Below are 16,258 nucleotides of genomic sequence, written 5' to 3'. Positions count from 1 at the left end.
TTTGTCAATAGTTCTCATATTGTCATTGTCCTTGTCCTTGTCAACGTCCTTCTAAAAATATGATACCCAGGGATGGACACAACATTCCAGATGTGATCTAACCAGAACAGAATACAGTTGGGCTGCCCTAACTATGGACACTGTGCTTCTATTATGGGAGCCTGTGATGGTATTCAATGTTTGGCAGCTACTGAGGATTACAGTAATTCACTGACCCTTGAAAACAACTGTTGCTAAGCTTTAATTAAAAAAAATTCACTAAGAATGGTCCAAGTAGGGGCAGCTAAGTGGTGCAGTGAGTAGAGCACCAGCCCTGGAGTCAGGAGGACCTGAGTTTAAATCCAGCCTCAGACACTTGACACATGTACTAGCTGTGTGACCTTCGGCAACTGCCCTGCCTTCCCCCTTGCAAAAAGAAAGAAAGAAAGAAAGAAAGAAAGAAAGAAAGAAAGAAAGAAAGAAAGAAAGAAAGAAAGAAAGAAAGAAAGAAAGAAAGAAAGAAAGAAAGAAAGAAAGAAAGAAGGAAAAGAAAAAAAGAAAGAATGAGCCAAGCAGAGAAGGGTTTTAGAGGAAAATCTGATGCAGGATGGTTAGACCAGGCCTTCTCACCCATTGGAGGAGCAGTGATCTACAGATAAGGACAGCTAGGGCAACTGATAAATAACTATGACTGATGTCTATGATTCCAAAGGAATCCCATCATCCGCTGTGTTTAACCTTATCCTGGTGTATTCAAAGCAGGAGTTTAACAATTGGCCGGGGAGGGGTGGGGGTGGGGGGGAGATGTGTATATGCACATTTTAAGTTTAATTTCTTCATTGCTTTCTTAAATCAAGACAACACACAATAAATCAAGCCCTGATGTGTAGTGTTTGCTGATTCCTGAGGTGTAAAAGCTCAAAATGAAAACTTAGCAATCGATTCTCTTTCCAGCCAGATCTGGTCAACTCTAACTCACCCCTGATTCAAAGGTACCTGAGATCTGGTTATCTCCAGACTGTTCTAGGGGCTCCAGCTCTTCTTGTCTACCCCAAGGTAAAGCCGTACTACTCTTAATTCCTACAGGCCATTAAGAGCTGGCCTGCTGCCTGGATGGAGCTGGTTGCCTGAGAGAGGGTTGTCCATGGGGCTTCTTTTCCTCAAAACAGGCCAAAGCAAGGATTCAGGATAGCAGTGAAACTTGAATCTCTCTTGTATGAATTTGTCTCCTGTGTTGGCTTACTTGCTATTATTAGCCCTATGAGACATAGTGTAGCATATTGGACAGAGAGACAGCTCAGGAGTCAGGGTTCAAGCCTGGCCTAGTCATTCAACCTCTTAATTCCCCCCAAGCAACTCTCTAGCTATATCTATACAAAGATATACACAATTATAGGATCACAGAACTAGAGCTCGTTAGATTGTAAGATCCCTGAGGCAGGGATTGGTTTTTGCCTCTTTTTGTGTCTCCAATGTTTTTAGCAGTGCCTAGCACATAGTAGGTGCCCAATAAATGTTGATTAATTGACTGATTGAGGTGAAATGCTTCATAATCCTTCTAGTCCAGGAGTTCTTAACCTTTTTATGTCATGGAACCCTATAGCAACCTGCCAAAGCCTATGGATTCCTTAGCAAAATGTTTTTAAATGAATAAAATAAAACATGTAGGATAACAAAGAAAACCAATTATATTGGAATGTAGTTATCAAAACATTTTTTGATGTGCACACCCTTTGACCCAGCAATACCACTTCTAGGGCTATATCCCAAAGAGATCACACAAGTAGGAAAGGGACCCGTATGTACAAAAATATTTACAGCAGCTCTTTTTGTGGTGGCGAAGAACTGGAAATCAAGGGGATGCCCATCAATTGTGAAATGGCTGAACAAGTTGTGGTATGTAAATGTAATGGAATACTATTGTGCTATAAGAAATGGGGAAGATACGGACTTCATAATAACCTGGAAAGACCTACATGGTCTGATGCTGAGTGAGAGAAGCAGAACCAGGAGAACACTGTGCACAACAACAGACATATTGATTCTGTGATGACTAACCTTGATAGACTTGGCTCTCCTCAGCAATACAAGGCTCAAAGACAGCTCCAAAGGACTCATGATGGAGAGAGCTAGTTACATCCAGAGAAAGAACTGTGGAGTCTGAATGCAGACTGAGGCTCTTTTTTCTCTTCTTTTTTGGTTTTGTTTCTTCTGTCTCAAGATTCATTCCATTGGTCATAATCCTTCTTTGCAACTTGACTATTGTGTAAGTAAGTTTAATGCGAAGGTTTATGTAGAATCTATATCGGACTGCATGCCATTTTGCGGGGGAGAGGGGAGGGGAGGGAAGGGAAGAAATTTTGAAGCTCAAGAACATGTAGAACTAAGTGTTGTAAACTAAAAATAAAAAAATCTAATTAAAAAAAGATAAAAACAAAACATTTTTTTAAAAAGTTCATGGATTTGATCTAGTCCAAGGCACCCCATTTTGCAGATGAGAAAACTGAGACCCAAGGAGTTTAAGTGACTTGCCCAAGGTCACATGGTATAAGTGTTTAAACAGATACCAATCCACATCAGTGGAGGGAGTTCCCTCACCTGGAAGAAACCAATTAAATCTAAGTCTGGTTAAAAAAAAACACCCCATAGAACAAATAAAAGGCTTTATTTGAGAAATATTTCTGGAATTTAAATCTGTAAACTGACCTTTTCAAAGGCCAAAAATATTGAGAGTTTTACATCTTATTACATTAGGTAAAAGAACACTAAATTCAAAACCATTGAGAGGAACATGACCCATCTACAGTCTCCATAGACAACCTGAGAGGAGACAGAGAGAAAGGAGGCTAGCCGGCCTCTAATCTAGGCAGAATAGGCAAAGCCCACCCTGTTGTTGGCCATGTCATAGGCAGAGTAATATTCCTTGAGGAAGACATCTCCCAGAATCCACAGAGGCTGCCCATCGGGGGAGGGCAGATAGGTGGCCTCGATCCCAAGTCGGCAGTAGCCATCGTTCTGTTAAGGAGAAAAGAGAAAGGATTAACTAAACCTGGATCCTTTCCCAGGAACTTCCCCATTCCATGACTCCCCTGGCTATACCTCTGAAGCTTTGTTTATCCTCAACCAATCTCCTCCAACTGATTCCTCAGAGCTGCTGAGATGTTACCTGGGACACAGAGAGGGTTAGCTAGGCTCACCCTCCTTAATCCCTGCCAAGCCTGGAGGCCAGGATACTTACATTAAAGACATAGGCAGAGGGAGGCAGAGGGAATTGGTACCCATTGATGACAAAGGCCATGGTGGGCATATCCTGGATGTAGCTGCAGTTGACCACAAACTATGGAAGGAATGAGCAGAGCAGATGTGAGCCTTGGAGCCAGAGTAAGGCACTACCCACCCCTCACCCCAATTACCCCGGGTCATCCTGTCAGATTCCCCCATGCCTAGCACCTACAGCAAAAGCTGTCATTGAGCTATACTGTTGGTTCATAAGAAGACTCATGACCCTGAGCTTTCCTTGTCTCTAATCTCTAAACAGTACCAGCCAGAATCCTGGAATTGAGTGTGAAAACAGGCTGTCAGAAACACAGAGGGGCAGACTCTGACCTCAGAGACCTCTAGTTTAATTTTTAAGAGGACATTTAGACACCCCCAAAACTCACATCACCTGTTATCACATATAAATATAGATAGCCACACATAAAAGGTTATGTCCTTGTCACTGTAAACCAAGATTTGGACTAGCAACAAATAACTGTTTACAGAAGGGGCTCAGTCATCCCAGGCTTCCCACAGGAATGGAAGTGGGGGAGCAGCTAGCTACCTTCCCTGCCATATGCTTCACAAATAACACAACCCTGAGAATTACACAATTTCAGACTTGAAAGATTCTTCAGAGGCTGCCTACTAAATCGTGCCTCGAAGCAAAAATCCCCTCTACAACATCCCCAACAAGAAGGATGCCAACTTCTGGGGATGGAAATTTAGGATTTCCTAAGACCTCTTAGTCTTCGTTGAAGTGGCTAATTGTTAGGAAGTTCCCCCTTAGAGCAAGCCTAAAATCTTCAACATCCCCCCTGTTCTGGCCCCTGGGGCCAAGCAGAACTAGGCTAGTCCTTCTCTTCCATATGACAGCCCTCCAAATATGTGAAGACAGCAATTATTTCTCTCCCTCTTCTCTCCTCCATTCTCATGAACCCTCCACCAAAGCTTTCTCTTCGCCAGTCTCAAAATCTCACCCTCTTTGTGAGGTAAAAGAAACATACTTCCCAACAGCATCAATGAGTCTATTTAGTACTACCTAATCTCTCTCCACTTCTCTCTCCTTCCCTCTTTCTCCCTCCTTTTCTCTGCCTCTCTCCCTTTTCTCTCCTTTTCTCTCTCCTTCCTTCCTTCTCTCCTTTCTCACCTCTCTCCCTCTTTTCTTCCCTTTCTCCTTCTTTCTCTCCCTCCCTCCCTCCCACCTCTCTGCCTCTCTCTCCCCCCTCATTTTTACAATCAGTTTAGATGAACTGTGTGGCTCAGATCACTCTCTCTCCTTTTACAGCTGAGGAACCCAGTAACCAGCACTCTATGTTATCATATACTGGTAGGTAATACTCAGCAGCAGCTCCTGCCCATCCAGGGATACTCCATATTCAAAGATCCATTCCCCTCTGCTCTAACCCCCTCTTGTTCTCTGCCCACCCACCCCTGCTGCCACCCTTCATAGGCTGAGTTCAGGCTCCTCCTGGCAGCTCATCCCAGACCTCCAGAGATGCCCTCAGCCTCTGGTCACTCACGTCACCATTCTGAGCCTGCTGGGCTCCTGTCGCTTGCAGGAAGGCATTCATGTACTGCTGAGGAACAGCCAGAAGGAGGGTTCCTGTATCCACAATGGCCTGGCAGCCCTGGGCACACCAGCCAGTGGCCTGGTTACCCATCGCAAACCTGAGGGGGAGACCAGACCCAAGGCTGTCAGATTGTTCAGCAGGCAATTGAAGTAGTCCAGAAGCCATATCCCTCCCCACCCCAGCAGGCCCTGAAATTCTACCATTCAACTGGAGAAACAGGACAATACACACATGGAACATGAACTAAACTAATAAATGCTAAGCCCCAAGTGGGTGAGTACTGGGAAATGAGTACTGGAGACATTCAAAGGAAGGAGAAGTCATCATGGGCCAAGATGGCGCAGAGGCAAAAAGCCACAGAACTTTAGAATCATTTGACATCTTAGAGACCATCTAGTCCAATACTTTGATTTTACTGATAGGAAAATAGTGACCATGAGAGGTCAGGTGACTTGCCCTAGGTCTCAAAGCTCATGAGTGGCCACACTAGGATCAGAACTTGGGTCAGAGTTGGCTTCATGAAGGAGGAAGGATCTGATCCACCCCTTAGAGGATGAGCAACAGTGGTGAGATAGAGAGAAGAAAGAGGGGAATTTCTAGTAGGAAGTATGGAAATGCGGAAAGATGTGGCAAGGTACGGGGACAGTAAAAAGACAACTGTGAATGGATAGTTCACGATGGGGAGTAGTGGAAAATGACTTTGGACATACTGACTGGAGGAACTTGTGAGATCCTCGAATGTTAGGCAAAGGGGGTTAGATTTGATTCTGTGGACAAGGAAGAACTACTGAAGATTTTTGAGAATAATTAAAATCTTATTGGTAATCACAGGCTTAATACGCTACAATTGTAAAATGTATTACTGTTTCTAAAAGGCTTTCTCGTACATGACCTCATTCGAGCCTCATAACAACCTTGTGAGGTAAATCAAAGCAGGTATCAGTATCATTCCCATTTTATAGATAAGGAAACTGAGACTCAGAAAAGCTAAGGCAGGGACCCAGATTCAAGAGGCCCAAGAACATCAAGCTGCTGGTTTCGAAAGATTCAGGTGACCAGCCAGGGGCATGCTGGAGTCACTTTGAATCAGCTACAGATTAAGGGAGTGCTTATGCTTCAGAAATCAGCAAATTCTGTGAATCAGGGCTTCGTTTAGCATTTCACTGATGGTCTAGACTTAAGAAAGAGATGGAAAAAATTATACTAATGCAGATTAAACCTGAAAGTACATTATGCACACACACACACACCCCCGCCCCGAAAGCTGGTTGTTAAACATTTACCAGCACACTGCTGCCAGCAGTATTAAAATGTAAAGGGTTAGAGGTCAGAGGACCAAGAGTTCAGATCTACTTTGGTCTTTAACTCACTCAAGAGACTGTGAAGTCCTTAAGAGAGTGTTCCATCATCCTCATGACAGGAGAAAATGTCCCCATTACCCACCTCCCTTTCTTCCATACCCAGGAAATAATAATTGCTAGCAACATACAGCATTTTAAAGTTTGCAAAGCTCTAAAGAGACCAGAAAACAGTTTCTTATGAGGGAAAGGCCGTGGAAACACTATTTCTTGGCTCCTGGACAGATCAATGAAGTGACTTACTCCTCAATGCCAATCTGCCAGTAAACTTGTTGAGTCACAGGGGTCCAGGTGATCTGACCAGGGTAGAGCTGAGGGTCCACACCTCCAAGGATGAGCTCCCCTCCATACTGCTGAGTTGGTTGGCTGGGAACAGAGAAAGAATATGGCAAGTTCCTCTGGCGTGGGGCTTTAGGAGGGCTTCCCTGGGTATTAGCTGGCCAGAAAGCCCAAGTTTAGAGTTAGGTTGGACAGTCAGGGTTAAAAAAGAGTCATTAATCCAAGAAAGAAAAAACAGGCCTGGGTACCAATGATGTTCTTGAATGCAAACTATATGAAGACCCCCTAAAGCTGAGGTCAGGATGTTTGGGACTGGGGTCTAGGTGGAGAAACCTCTCCAGCATCACTTGGAGCTAGACCTGATGGCGATTCCAAGTGTGTTCTTCATAGGCTGTCCTGCCCTTGGTACCATGGAGGGCTAGTGGCTTTATACTGACCTTGGCTCTGCTGGCTCACTGCCCTTGGTGGGGAGTGTCTTATAAGAAACACCCCTGGGGGTGGGGGAAGGATTAGGGGCTCTATGGATACAATGACATTTGGGGTAGGCAGAAGCTGGTAGAGAACAATTTTCTACATCACGGTCCGATTTGGGGGACTCCCGCCTTCTGAGTTCCCTTTAAATAACCACAGGCTTGCCCCACTTTAAGCAAACCCAAAATATGAAAATCCAGGTATGCCAAAAAGAGTATCAGTGGGAAATGATTCATTTTACAAAGGTTTCAGATTCTTTATGTTACAAAATGATTTATCCAATTATACTTAAAAGTTAGATTTAAAATATGATTTCCAAAAATTCAATTTACATACAACTTTTAGGAACTTGCCTCTCATGTAAAATGTAGACCACTTGACTAGTGCATAAATTAATTCAATGCGAAGTTATACATGATAGTTATATGAGACTTCATGCCGTCTTGGGGAGGGAGGGGGGAGGGAGGGGAGAAAAACTGGAACTCAAAACTATGTAGAACCGTGCGTGGTAAACTAAAAATAAATAAAGAAATTTATAAAAAAAAAATGTAGACCACACATGTCTTATTCTGAAACCCATAGTGTCAGAGCCTTTTGTGATTAATAAGAACAGTAATAGCATTTATATAGTGCTTTAAGATTTATAAAATGCTTTACATCTGTTATCTTACTTGATCCTTAAAACAACCCTGGGATCTTTGATCCTCATAACAAACCTCATTTCACAGATGAGAAAACAGGCTGAATTATATCTGCCCCCAGCCCCAGAAACATGATTTCACTTTTGGTTGTAAGGCTCTAGGGCAGGGGTGGGAAACCTTCATCCTCAAGGCCACAGTTGGCCCTCTAGGGCCTCAAGTGCAGTCCTTTGACTGAATCCAAACTTCACAGAACAAATCTCCCTTTTAAAAGGATTTGTTCTGTAAAACTTGGACTCAGTCAAAAGGTCACACCCAAAGACCTAGAAGGCCACTTGTGCAGGCTGCAGGTTCCCCACCCCTGCTCTAGGGCAAACATGACTGGTTTCAGACTAAGCCTATAGGCATGATATGATAGAAAGAGCTTTTGAGTTGAAGTTCCAGGACCTCGATTCAAATCCTAACTTCCTCAGAATCATAAAACTATAAGTATCTGAGGCAGGATTTGAACACAGGTCTTCCTGACTCAGGTCCAGCAGTCCAGCCACTGTACCAAGTAGCCTTTCTGACTGACAAGTCCCTGGAGCACTAGGCACACTGAGGCCCTGAAGGCCTTGATCCTTGACTGGCTCTCACCGGGAGAAGTAGAAGCTAAAGATGGGCTCTGTGAGCTGTCCCTGCTGCAGCAAACCCTGCATCACTGTTGGAGAACTGCCTACAGCCATTGCTGGGTATGCCATGCTCATAATCCCATCAAAGTCCGAATAGTAGAAGGGGTTGGTGGGCTCGTTCTCACTCAGGCCAAACTCCTGGTTATGGACAACAATGTTCTGAACCTGGGGAGAGACAAATGAATTGGGTCAGAAATCCCCACCCCACAAACGAGCATCAGGACAATGGAGCCAGAGAGAATCCAGATGGGGAAGCAAAGGAAGCCAAGTGGTGGTGGGTCTATGAGGAATCAAATACAGCTTAACAAATAAACAGAGGGATTAAATAAAGCCCAGGACCAGAAGGTGAGGCTAGAAACCTCGAGAGACCTGAATTTCTCCCTGGAGAATCAGAAGCATTATGTAGGTGGCCTCTTCCAGGGCTAGACCACAGCTGACCTTGGGTCTGACCATTTATGATGTGACCATGTAGGACGGAGCAGAGAAGGACCAATAGATTTATATCTGCCCTCTAACTCTGATAACACGATTTCCCTTCTGGCTGTGAGAATCTATAAAAATGAAACTGATTTTAGATTAAGATGTGATTTTAATTTGGAGTCCCAGAACTTCCATTTACACCCAGGCTTTGCTACTCACGACCCCTGTGATCTTGGCCAAATCGTTTCTGCTCTCTGATCCTCAGTTCACCAATTTGTAAAATGAGAAGATTGGGTTAGATAACCCCTAAAGTTGCTTCTGGCTCTAAGTCCACAGTCCTATGAGGAATAGTTAAAAAAAAAACTCTAGGGAAGAGAAGATTAAAAGGGGGGAATGGTGAAACATTGAAATATTTGAAGTCACCTAAGACTTGTACCATCACATGGAGAACAGAACCCACCGGTTTATTGCGCTTCTCCAGAAGGGAGAGATTTTGACTCAATATAAGGAATGTCTGAAAGACAAGTGGTATCTTGGATTGAGTGCTGGCCAGAGCTCATCAGCTCCTGCCTTACGGAGGTGATCACAGGCCATCCAATTTCTCAAGGACCCAGATATGCTCTAAGACCATAAATTAACAAGCCGAAATCACAAGGCTGGACCACCCCTCCTAACCTATACCCATGGGGGTGCTGGAAGCAGCTCAGAACCACCAGCTCTGTAAAATTTTCATTGTGAGCATTTACATCCAGGCAACGTAAATGCTAACAGGATTTGATTTATTGTTTTGTTGACCGTTGTTGAGACTTAAGGAAGTGATGGGGAAAATGTTGATAAGACAAATTCCATTTAAAAGTGTGCTGTGCAGACTATTTTTTTTTTCAGAGAGCCAGTTGGTAAACATCCACCAGCACACCCCTGCATCTGTCACACTAAAAAGTATCTAATAGAGCCATCCAATCACGGAACATAATGCCTAAAAGATAGAAAGAAATATGCAGGTGGTGCCTGGACCATTCCCACCCCACTTCTTTGCTGAGGTGGGAAATTATGGGTGTGCAACACTGCACATAAGGTCAGACTTTTTTCAGTATGTTGATGAGTTTCAATGAATTAGGCTTTTTTTTTCTCTTTTGTAATTTTTCATTATAAGGTATGGCTCTGGGAGAGAAATGAGAGGGGGGAGATACTAAAATGCAAATGATTGAAATGCAAAAGAGATCAATAAAAAATTAATTTAAAAACTGTCCTGGATGCTCAAAGATATCAATAAAAAATTTTTTAAAAATCTGCTCTGGATAGATTTTAATAAAACAAAATTAACCTTAAAAAACCTACCTGTCTTGGATGCTGAAAGATATCAATAAAAAAATCAACATAAAAAAAAAACAACTGCTTGTCTTGGGTCTAAAATATATCAATTAAAGAAAACTGTCACGGAAGCTGAAAGATATCAATGAAAAAAATCAACTTTAAAAAAAGAAACCACCCTTCCTGGGTGCTAAAAACTAACAATTTCATTTAAAAATTTAAAAAAAAAAACACCCGTCATAGATATTGAAAGATGTAAATCAAAACACAACTCTCCCGGATGCTAAAAGATATCCACCAAAACTCAATTATTAGAAAGGGCCACCTGTCCTGGATGCCGCAGGCGGGGCCCTTGAACCAGGGCCAGGCGGCTTCCACAGGGCTGTGGGCTTTCAAGAATCCATGGTTCAGTGCCCAGGGAGGGGCTGCTTTCTCGTCGCGGAGAGGTGCGGGAGGGGGCGATCGAAGCACCCACTCTGTGCAAAACACGCCTCATTCGAGTCTCGACAAGCGTGGGAGGCTGGTGCCGCGGTGATCTCCATCTTTCAGTTGGGGAAACTGAGGCAGGCGGCGGTTAACTGACTCGCCCGGGCCCCCACGGCTCCTAAGTGGCCGGAGCGCTCTCGGGACCCGCCGGGGTGTTCTATGTTGGCTCCTGCGCTTCCTGGCGGGCAGCAGGATTCGCACAGTGACCGTGGCCGGAGCGGACTACTCACGGTCACGGTGTCGTGGCCCAGCACCGCAGTCCGGCCGCCGCTTTCGCAGGACAGCGCCTACGTCCGGCCGCCGGGGCTGAAGGTGGACGACCGGCCGGGGCTGAACCTGCGGTGATTGGCTGCGGGGACACAGAAGGTGTTGGCGTCTCCCGGGCGGGGTGGCGCCCCTCCGCGCTGGACCGCCTGCTTCCCGTCGGGCAGGCCGTAAGCATCTATTAGGCGCCTACTGTATACCACGCATCGTGCTCGGGTCGCCTTGCTGTTTCCCCGCATTCATTAAGTGCCTGTTCCGTGCCAGGCACTGCCGAATGTGGCATTAGAAGCCCTTTCCTATAACCCAGTCCTCCCGTCCAGTCTTTTCCCCCTAACGCCCAGCCCCCCATGATCTTTGCTCCGCTAACACCAGCCTTCCATGTTGTCCCTCGAAGCAGTCAGTCAACGAGCATTTATTAAGCACCGTCTAGGGGCCTGATATTGACGTTAATCACTCCATGGCCTTAATCGGGAGAGGCAGGCTTTTCTCCGTAGTCCCTCAAGCCTGGGGTGCTCGCCCTCCTCCCCCCTACCCCCTCTCCTGGCTTTGCCCTCCTTTCCTCAAGACCCTCCTCAAATCCCATCTCCAGCAGGAGGCCTTTCCCAGCGTCCTCTGCTCCACCCCAGGGGCTAGGGCCTTACGGCAGAGGTTACCCTCCACACAAAATCGTGTCATTCAAGGCCTTCTAAGAACCTGCTCTAACGCACTCTGTCTCTGTCTCTGTCTCTCTGTGTGTATGTGTGTCTCTCTGTGTGTCTCTCTGTGTGTCTCTCTGTGTCTCTCTGTCTCTCGGTCTCTCTGTCTGTCTGTCTTCTGTCTCTGTCTCTCTGTGTCTCTGTGTGTGTCTCTGTGTCTTTCTGTCTCTGTCTCTCTCTGTATGTCTCTGTCTCTGTGTCTTTCTGTCTCTGTCTCTCTCTGTATGTCTCTGTCTCTGTGTCTTTCTGTCTGTGTCTCTCTCTGTCTCTCTGTGTCTCTGTCTCTCTCTGTGTGTCTCTGTCTCTGTCTCTCTCTTTGTCTCTCTCTGTATCTCTGTCTCTTTGTCTCTGTGTTTCTCTGTCTCTGTCTCTGTGTCTCTGTCAGTGTGTGTCTCTGTCTCTGTCTCTCTTTGTGTCTCTGTTTCTGTCTCTCTCTGTGCCTCTCTGTGTCTCTCACTCTGTGTCTCTCTCTGTGTGTCTCTGTCTCTGTCTCTCTCTTTGTCTCTCTCTCTGTGTCTCCATCTCTTTGTCTCTGTGTCTCTCTCTTTGTCTCTCTCTGTGTGTCTGTCTCTTTGTCTCTGTGTTTCTCTCTCTGTCTCTCTGTATGTCTCTGTCTCTCTGTGTCTTTCTCTCCGTCTCTCTCTGTGTGGGTCTCTCTCTCTCTCTCTCTGTATCTCTGTCTCTCTCTCTCTGTGTCTCTGTTTCTGTCTCTCTCTCTCTCTCTCTGTGTGTCTCTGTCTCTCTCTGTGTGTCTCTGTTTCTGTCTCTCTCTGTCTCTCTCTGTGTCTCCCTGTCTCCCCCCCCACCCCAGTCTCCGCCCTGATCCCCTGGCTGAGTTGCCCCAGGGCCGGCCTTCTGCCCTTTCTCCGACCTCGTAGTGCAGGCCTGGCCATGGCGGCGCTCCCCCTCACCCAGACAGAGTTATGTCTGTGGGGTCTCCCCACCCCACCCCACCCCCCGGCCTGGGCGCTCCCCGAGGGCAGGGGCTCCTCTGCTGGCTCCCCACTTGCCTTTCTTCCCCCTCAGGGGCCTAGGCCGGAGCCTCACAGACGCCTTCCTGAGGAGCTCGCACCTGCCGGGCCTCGGTCTCCTCCTGTGTCCAAGGGGGGAGGGGCGGGCCCACAGGAGGCCTCTGGCTCTGAGGCCTGAGACGCCCCTGGAGCCCTCGAGCCAGCCTGGCTTCCTGTGCCCCCGAGGACCCAAGGGTCACCGAAACATGGCGGGAGGGTGGGGGAGCGAATGGGCCCCTTTGTCTTCCTTCCTTTCCTCACCCCTCCTCCCTACTTTTCTCTCCCTTTCTTTTCCCTCCTTCTTCCTTTTCTCTTTCCTCCCCCTCCCCTTCCCCTCCCCTCCCTCTTTCCTCTCTCCCCCTCCCCTTTTCTCCCTTTCCCTTCCTCTTTCTTTACCCTCCCCCCTTTTCCTCCCTCCTTCCTCCCCTCCCCCCTCCCTCACCCTCCCTTCCCTCTCACCTTCTCTCTCACTTTCCCTTTCTCTCCTCCTCCCCTCCCCCTTCCCTCACTCTCACTTCCCTCCCCTCCCCCTTCCCCCACTCTCTCCTCCTACCCTCCCCCTCCCTCACTCTCCCTTCCCTCTCACCTTCTCTCTCACTTTCCCTTTCTCTCCTCCTCCCCTCCCCCTTCCCTCACTGTCCCTTCCCTCCCCTCCCCCTTCCCTCTCTCTCACCTTCCCTCTCTCCTCTCCCCCATCTCCTCCCCTCCCGGCACTCACCACAGGCCTGGGTCTGGCAGTAGGTTGAGGGCCCTCACCGGTTGGAGGAGCCGGTGTCAAAGAGCACCAGGAAGTGCTGGGTCGGGGGGGGGGAGGGGGCGATGCTGATCTGCCCTAAGTAGAAAGCCTGCAGACAGTGGTGCTGGAGCGAGGGGATGGCGCCCCCCGGAGGGCGCCCCCCACCTGGCAGCCCCAGCCGCCCTCCTGGAGCAGGGCTTGGGCCTGGCTGTCATCTAAAGGAGAATGATCAATGTGGGGACCCACTCCATGGGGGAGGGAGGGGAGAGATGTCCTGGGAAATGCCGGTGGTGAAGACACACGAGATAATTTAAAAACCAGCTCCCCAGGGAGCCGGAAGTGAGCAAAGGAATCCATGGAAGAGGTCTAAGAAAGGCCTGTCCGGCCTGGCCCACGTCTGGGGCCACCATCCACTTAGGCCTCCTCCAAAGAGCCTCTTCTGTGCGGGCACGGTCCCGGGCACACAAGGTTTAACAAACCCTGATTGTGGGTCCCCCGTCCCTTCCTTTAGTCACTCAGTCAGCAAACATTGAGTCAGCGTCCCCACGTGCCAGGTATGGTATGAAGTTCTAAGGATAGAAAGAAAGGTGAAAAATGGCCCCTGACTCCAGAGGGCACAAGCAACTGACTCGGTTTACCTTTCTGTCAGTTTCCCACAGCAGATTTGGGGCTTGGAATGTGCCCGGTGCTGTGCTGAGCTCTGAGGGCACACACAAAAGTAAAAACCCCAAATCCCCTGCCCCCAAAGGGCTTCCACGCTGATGAAGAACGCCAGCTATACCAGGCCTGACCCAAGTATCCCAAGGTGGGGGGCCCTCCAACCTCTGGATACAGCCCATCTGCCACAACTTAATTCTTATTTTTAAAAAGAGGGGGGATGTTTCTGGCATCTTGCCTCTTTTCAACTTCGATCCAAAGCTTCTGCTCTCTGGAGCCAAAGAGACTAATAATTCCTCTTGTACATGAAACCCTTCAAATATTTGAACGCAACTACCGTGCCGATCTGAGCACTTAATGGGCAAGGACTGTTTCATTTCTGCCTTTGTGTTCCCAATACAGCGGACAGAATGCCAGGCCTGGAGTCAAGAAGGTGTGAATTTAAATCTGGTCTCAGACACTTACTAGCTGTGTGACCCTGAACGAGTCGCTTAACCCCTGTTTGTCTCAGTTTCCTCAACTGTCGAATGAGCTGGAGAAGGCAATGACAAACCCCTCCAGTATCTTTGCCGAGAAAACCCCAAATGGGGTCACAAAGAGTAGGACACAACTGAAATGACTGAACAACAACACGCTTAACACCTAGCCCCTGAGTACTTCAAAAAATTACAATGCTTGTGCACTGATTATCACAACCTACCAAGTATGTCTCCGTGACAAACCAGCATCCTGGTGAATTGGTTTGGGGTTGGGGTCTTGAGACCAATCGGACACAAGATCAGAGAGATCACAATGCACTGGCATGAATATTTTGTACTTTTCTAGATTAAGAGAGCAGTAGTGCTCTGAACCCTAGAATACCTTCCACACAGATTGGCGTCCTAGACACTGGTCCTATGTCCCCCAAGGAGGCCCTACCTACCCTTCTGTTAGTTCTCAAGCTTTTGTTTCACATGCACAAGATCATCTTTGTCTCCATTATCCCAGCAGTTCAGGGATGTCACCCCATAACGGGGGCACCGAAACAAAACAAGATGGTAACCAGAGAAGACAGAGAAAGTCGAGAAGGGCGGCTAGGCAAAACACTTCTCCCTAGGGCTGTCAGCACCACAGAAACGCTGCTCTGAATTCTAGAAGGAGCTAAGGAGAGGGGCAGTGTCCCTGGATGCTCCTGAAGTAGAGAGGGTAGCCCTCACAACCAAGTAATTAGTGATAGGTTCATAAGCAACAGCATCCTTGTTGAAATGGTATTTAGCAGCTGGGTCAGCTTTCTTGTTGGTCCTCAGAAAATCCTCCAGCACACCGCTCTCTTCCATCAACTCACGGATGCACTTGCCCCTCCGAAGAACGAGTCTAGGAATAAGTGAACCCAAGAAATCAGCAGCACTCTGTCCCTATCAAATTATCCCTTTGATTATCTGATCTGGGAACCGAAATCATACCCTCCTTCAAATCCCTGCTCAAGACATCACTTCGAGGAAGGCTTCTCATGCTATGCCTACACAGCTTGAATAATTCCAACATGCTCAGTACAGATTTACTCTTGGGTTTACGGAAAATTCAAGAATGTCTAAATTCATTTTAAAGGTGAAAAAACCCAGACATAGGAGACTTTCCCAAGGTCATGCAGCTAGTTAGTAACAAATCCAGCACTATAATCTAGGTCTCCTAATGAATTTCCTCCCTGTTGATGATATTCATCTTTCTGCATCTCTTTTGTTTCTCTCTCTAGACTTGGAAGGCAGAGATCACATCTTTTCCTTTCTTGGTTCAACACACACACACACACACACACACACACTACCCACCCAGGGAAAGACTAAGGACAAATGAGTATGAAATCAAGAGGCAGGAGATGGTCTCTCAGAAACACCTGGGTTTCTAGGTTGTACCCCCCTTCTCCATTTCTTGGTCTCTGCTCTGAACCAATCTAAACCCCCAGTACACACCTGACAATACCCTCTGAGAGTTGTAGACAAACCAGGACAAGGATTAGACATTTCATGGTGCCGATTTTGAGTCACTCGCTGAAAAGAGGACACTCCAGAAACGTTGCAAAGAGTGAGGCACAAGATGGTCAAAGTGGTGCTCTCTCTCATAAGAGAGGGTTCTCCCTGAACTCCCAGCCTCTGGACACATGGCCCACTCACCTCTATTCAAGCCTGAGCCCCCTCATATCCATTAATTCTGTGTATTTCTCTTAATGACTGGTGTTAAGTCCTGACATTTCCATTGTGCAGTTTAGTGTACAAAGCAATTAATGGCTTTGATAATGAAATTAAACAATCAGGATTTGATATCAATGGTAAAGAACACCTGACAACAAAGGAGAATGGCACCTGTGCCACCCCGGAGTGAGTGCGACCAGATTCAACAGAAGGAAAGAGAAGCTTGTCCTTTGATCCCAAAGGACGTATATTTTCCTAAGGCTTGTACTGTCCTGGTCTTGGC

At 47.0% G+C, this 16,258-nt stretch overlaps 1 pseudogene; it reads right to left on the bottom strand.

Moving 5' to 3' along the window:
• Positions 1 to 2,841: 2,841 nt before the first annotated feature.
• On the bottom strand, positions 2,842 to 15,812 carry LOC118857198 (annotated as a pseudogene).
• Between the last annotated feature and the right edge of the window lie 446 nt (positions 15,813 to 16,258).

This window comes from Trichosurus vulpecula, chromosome 7 (assembly GCF_011100635.1).
Source record: "Trichosurus vulpecula isolate mTriVul1 chromosome 7, mTriVul1.pri, whole genome shotgun sequence".
NCBI classification, from domain to species: Eukaryota; Metazoa; Chordata; class Mammalia; order Diprotodontia; family Phalangeridae; genus Trichosurus; species Trichosurus vulpecula.
This window is presented reverse-complemented; position numbering and strand designations above follow the sequence as displayed.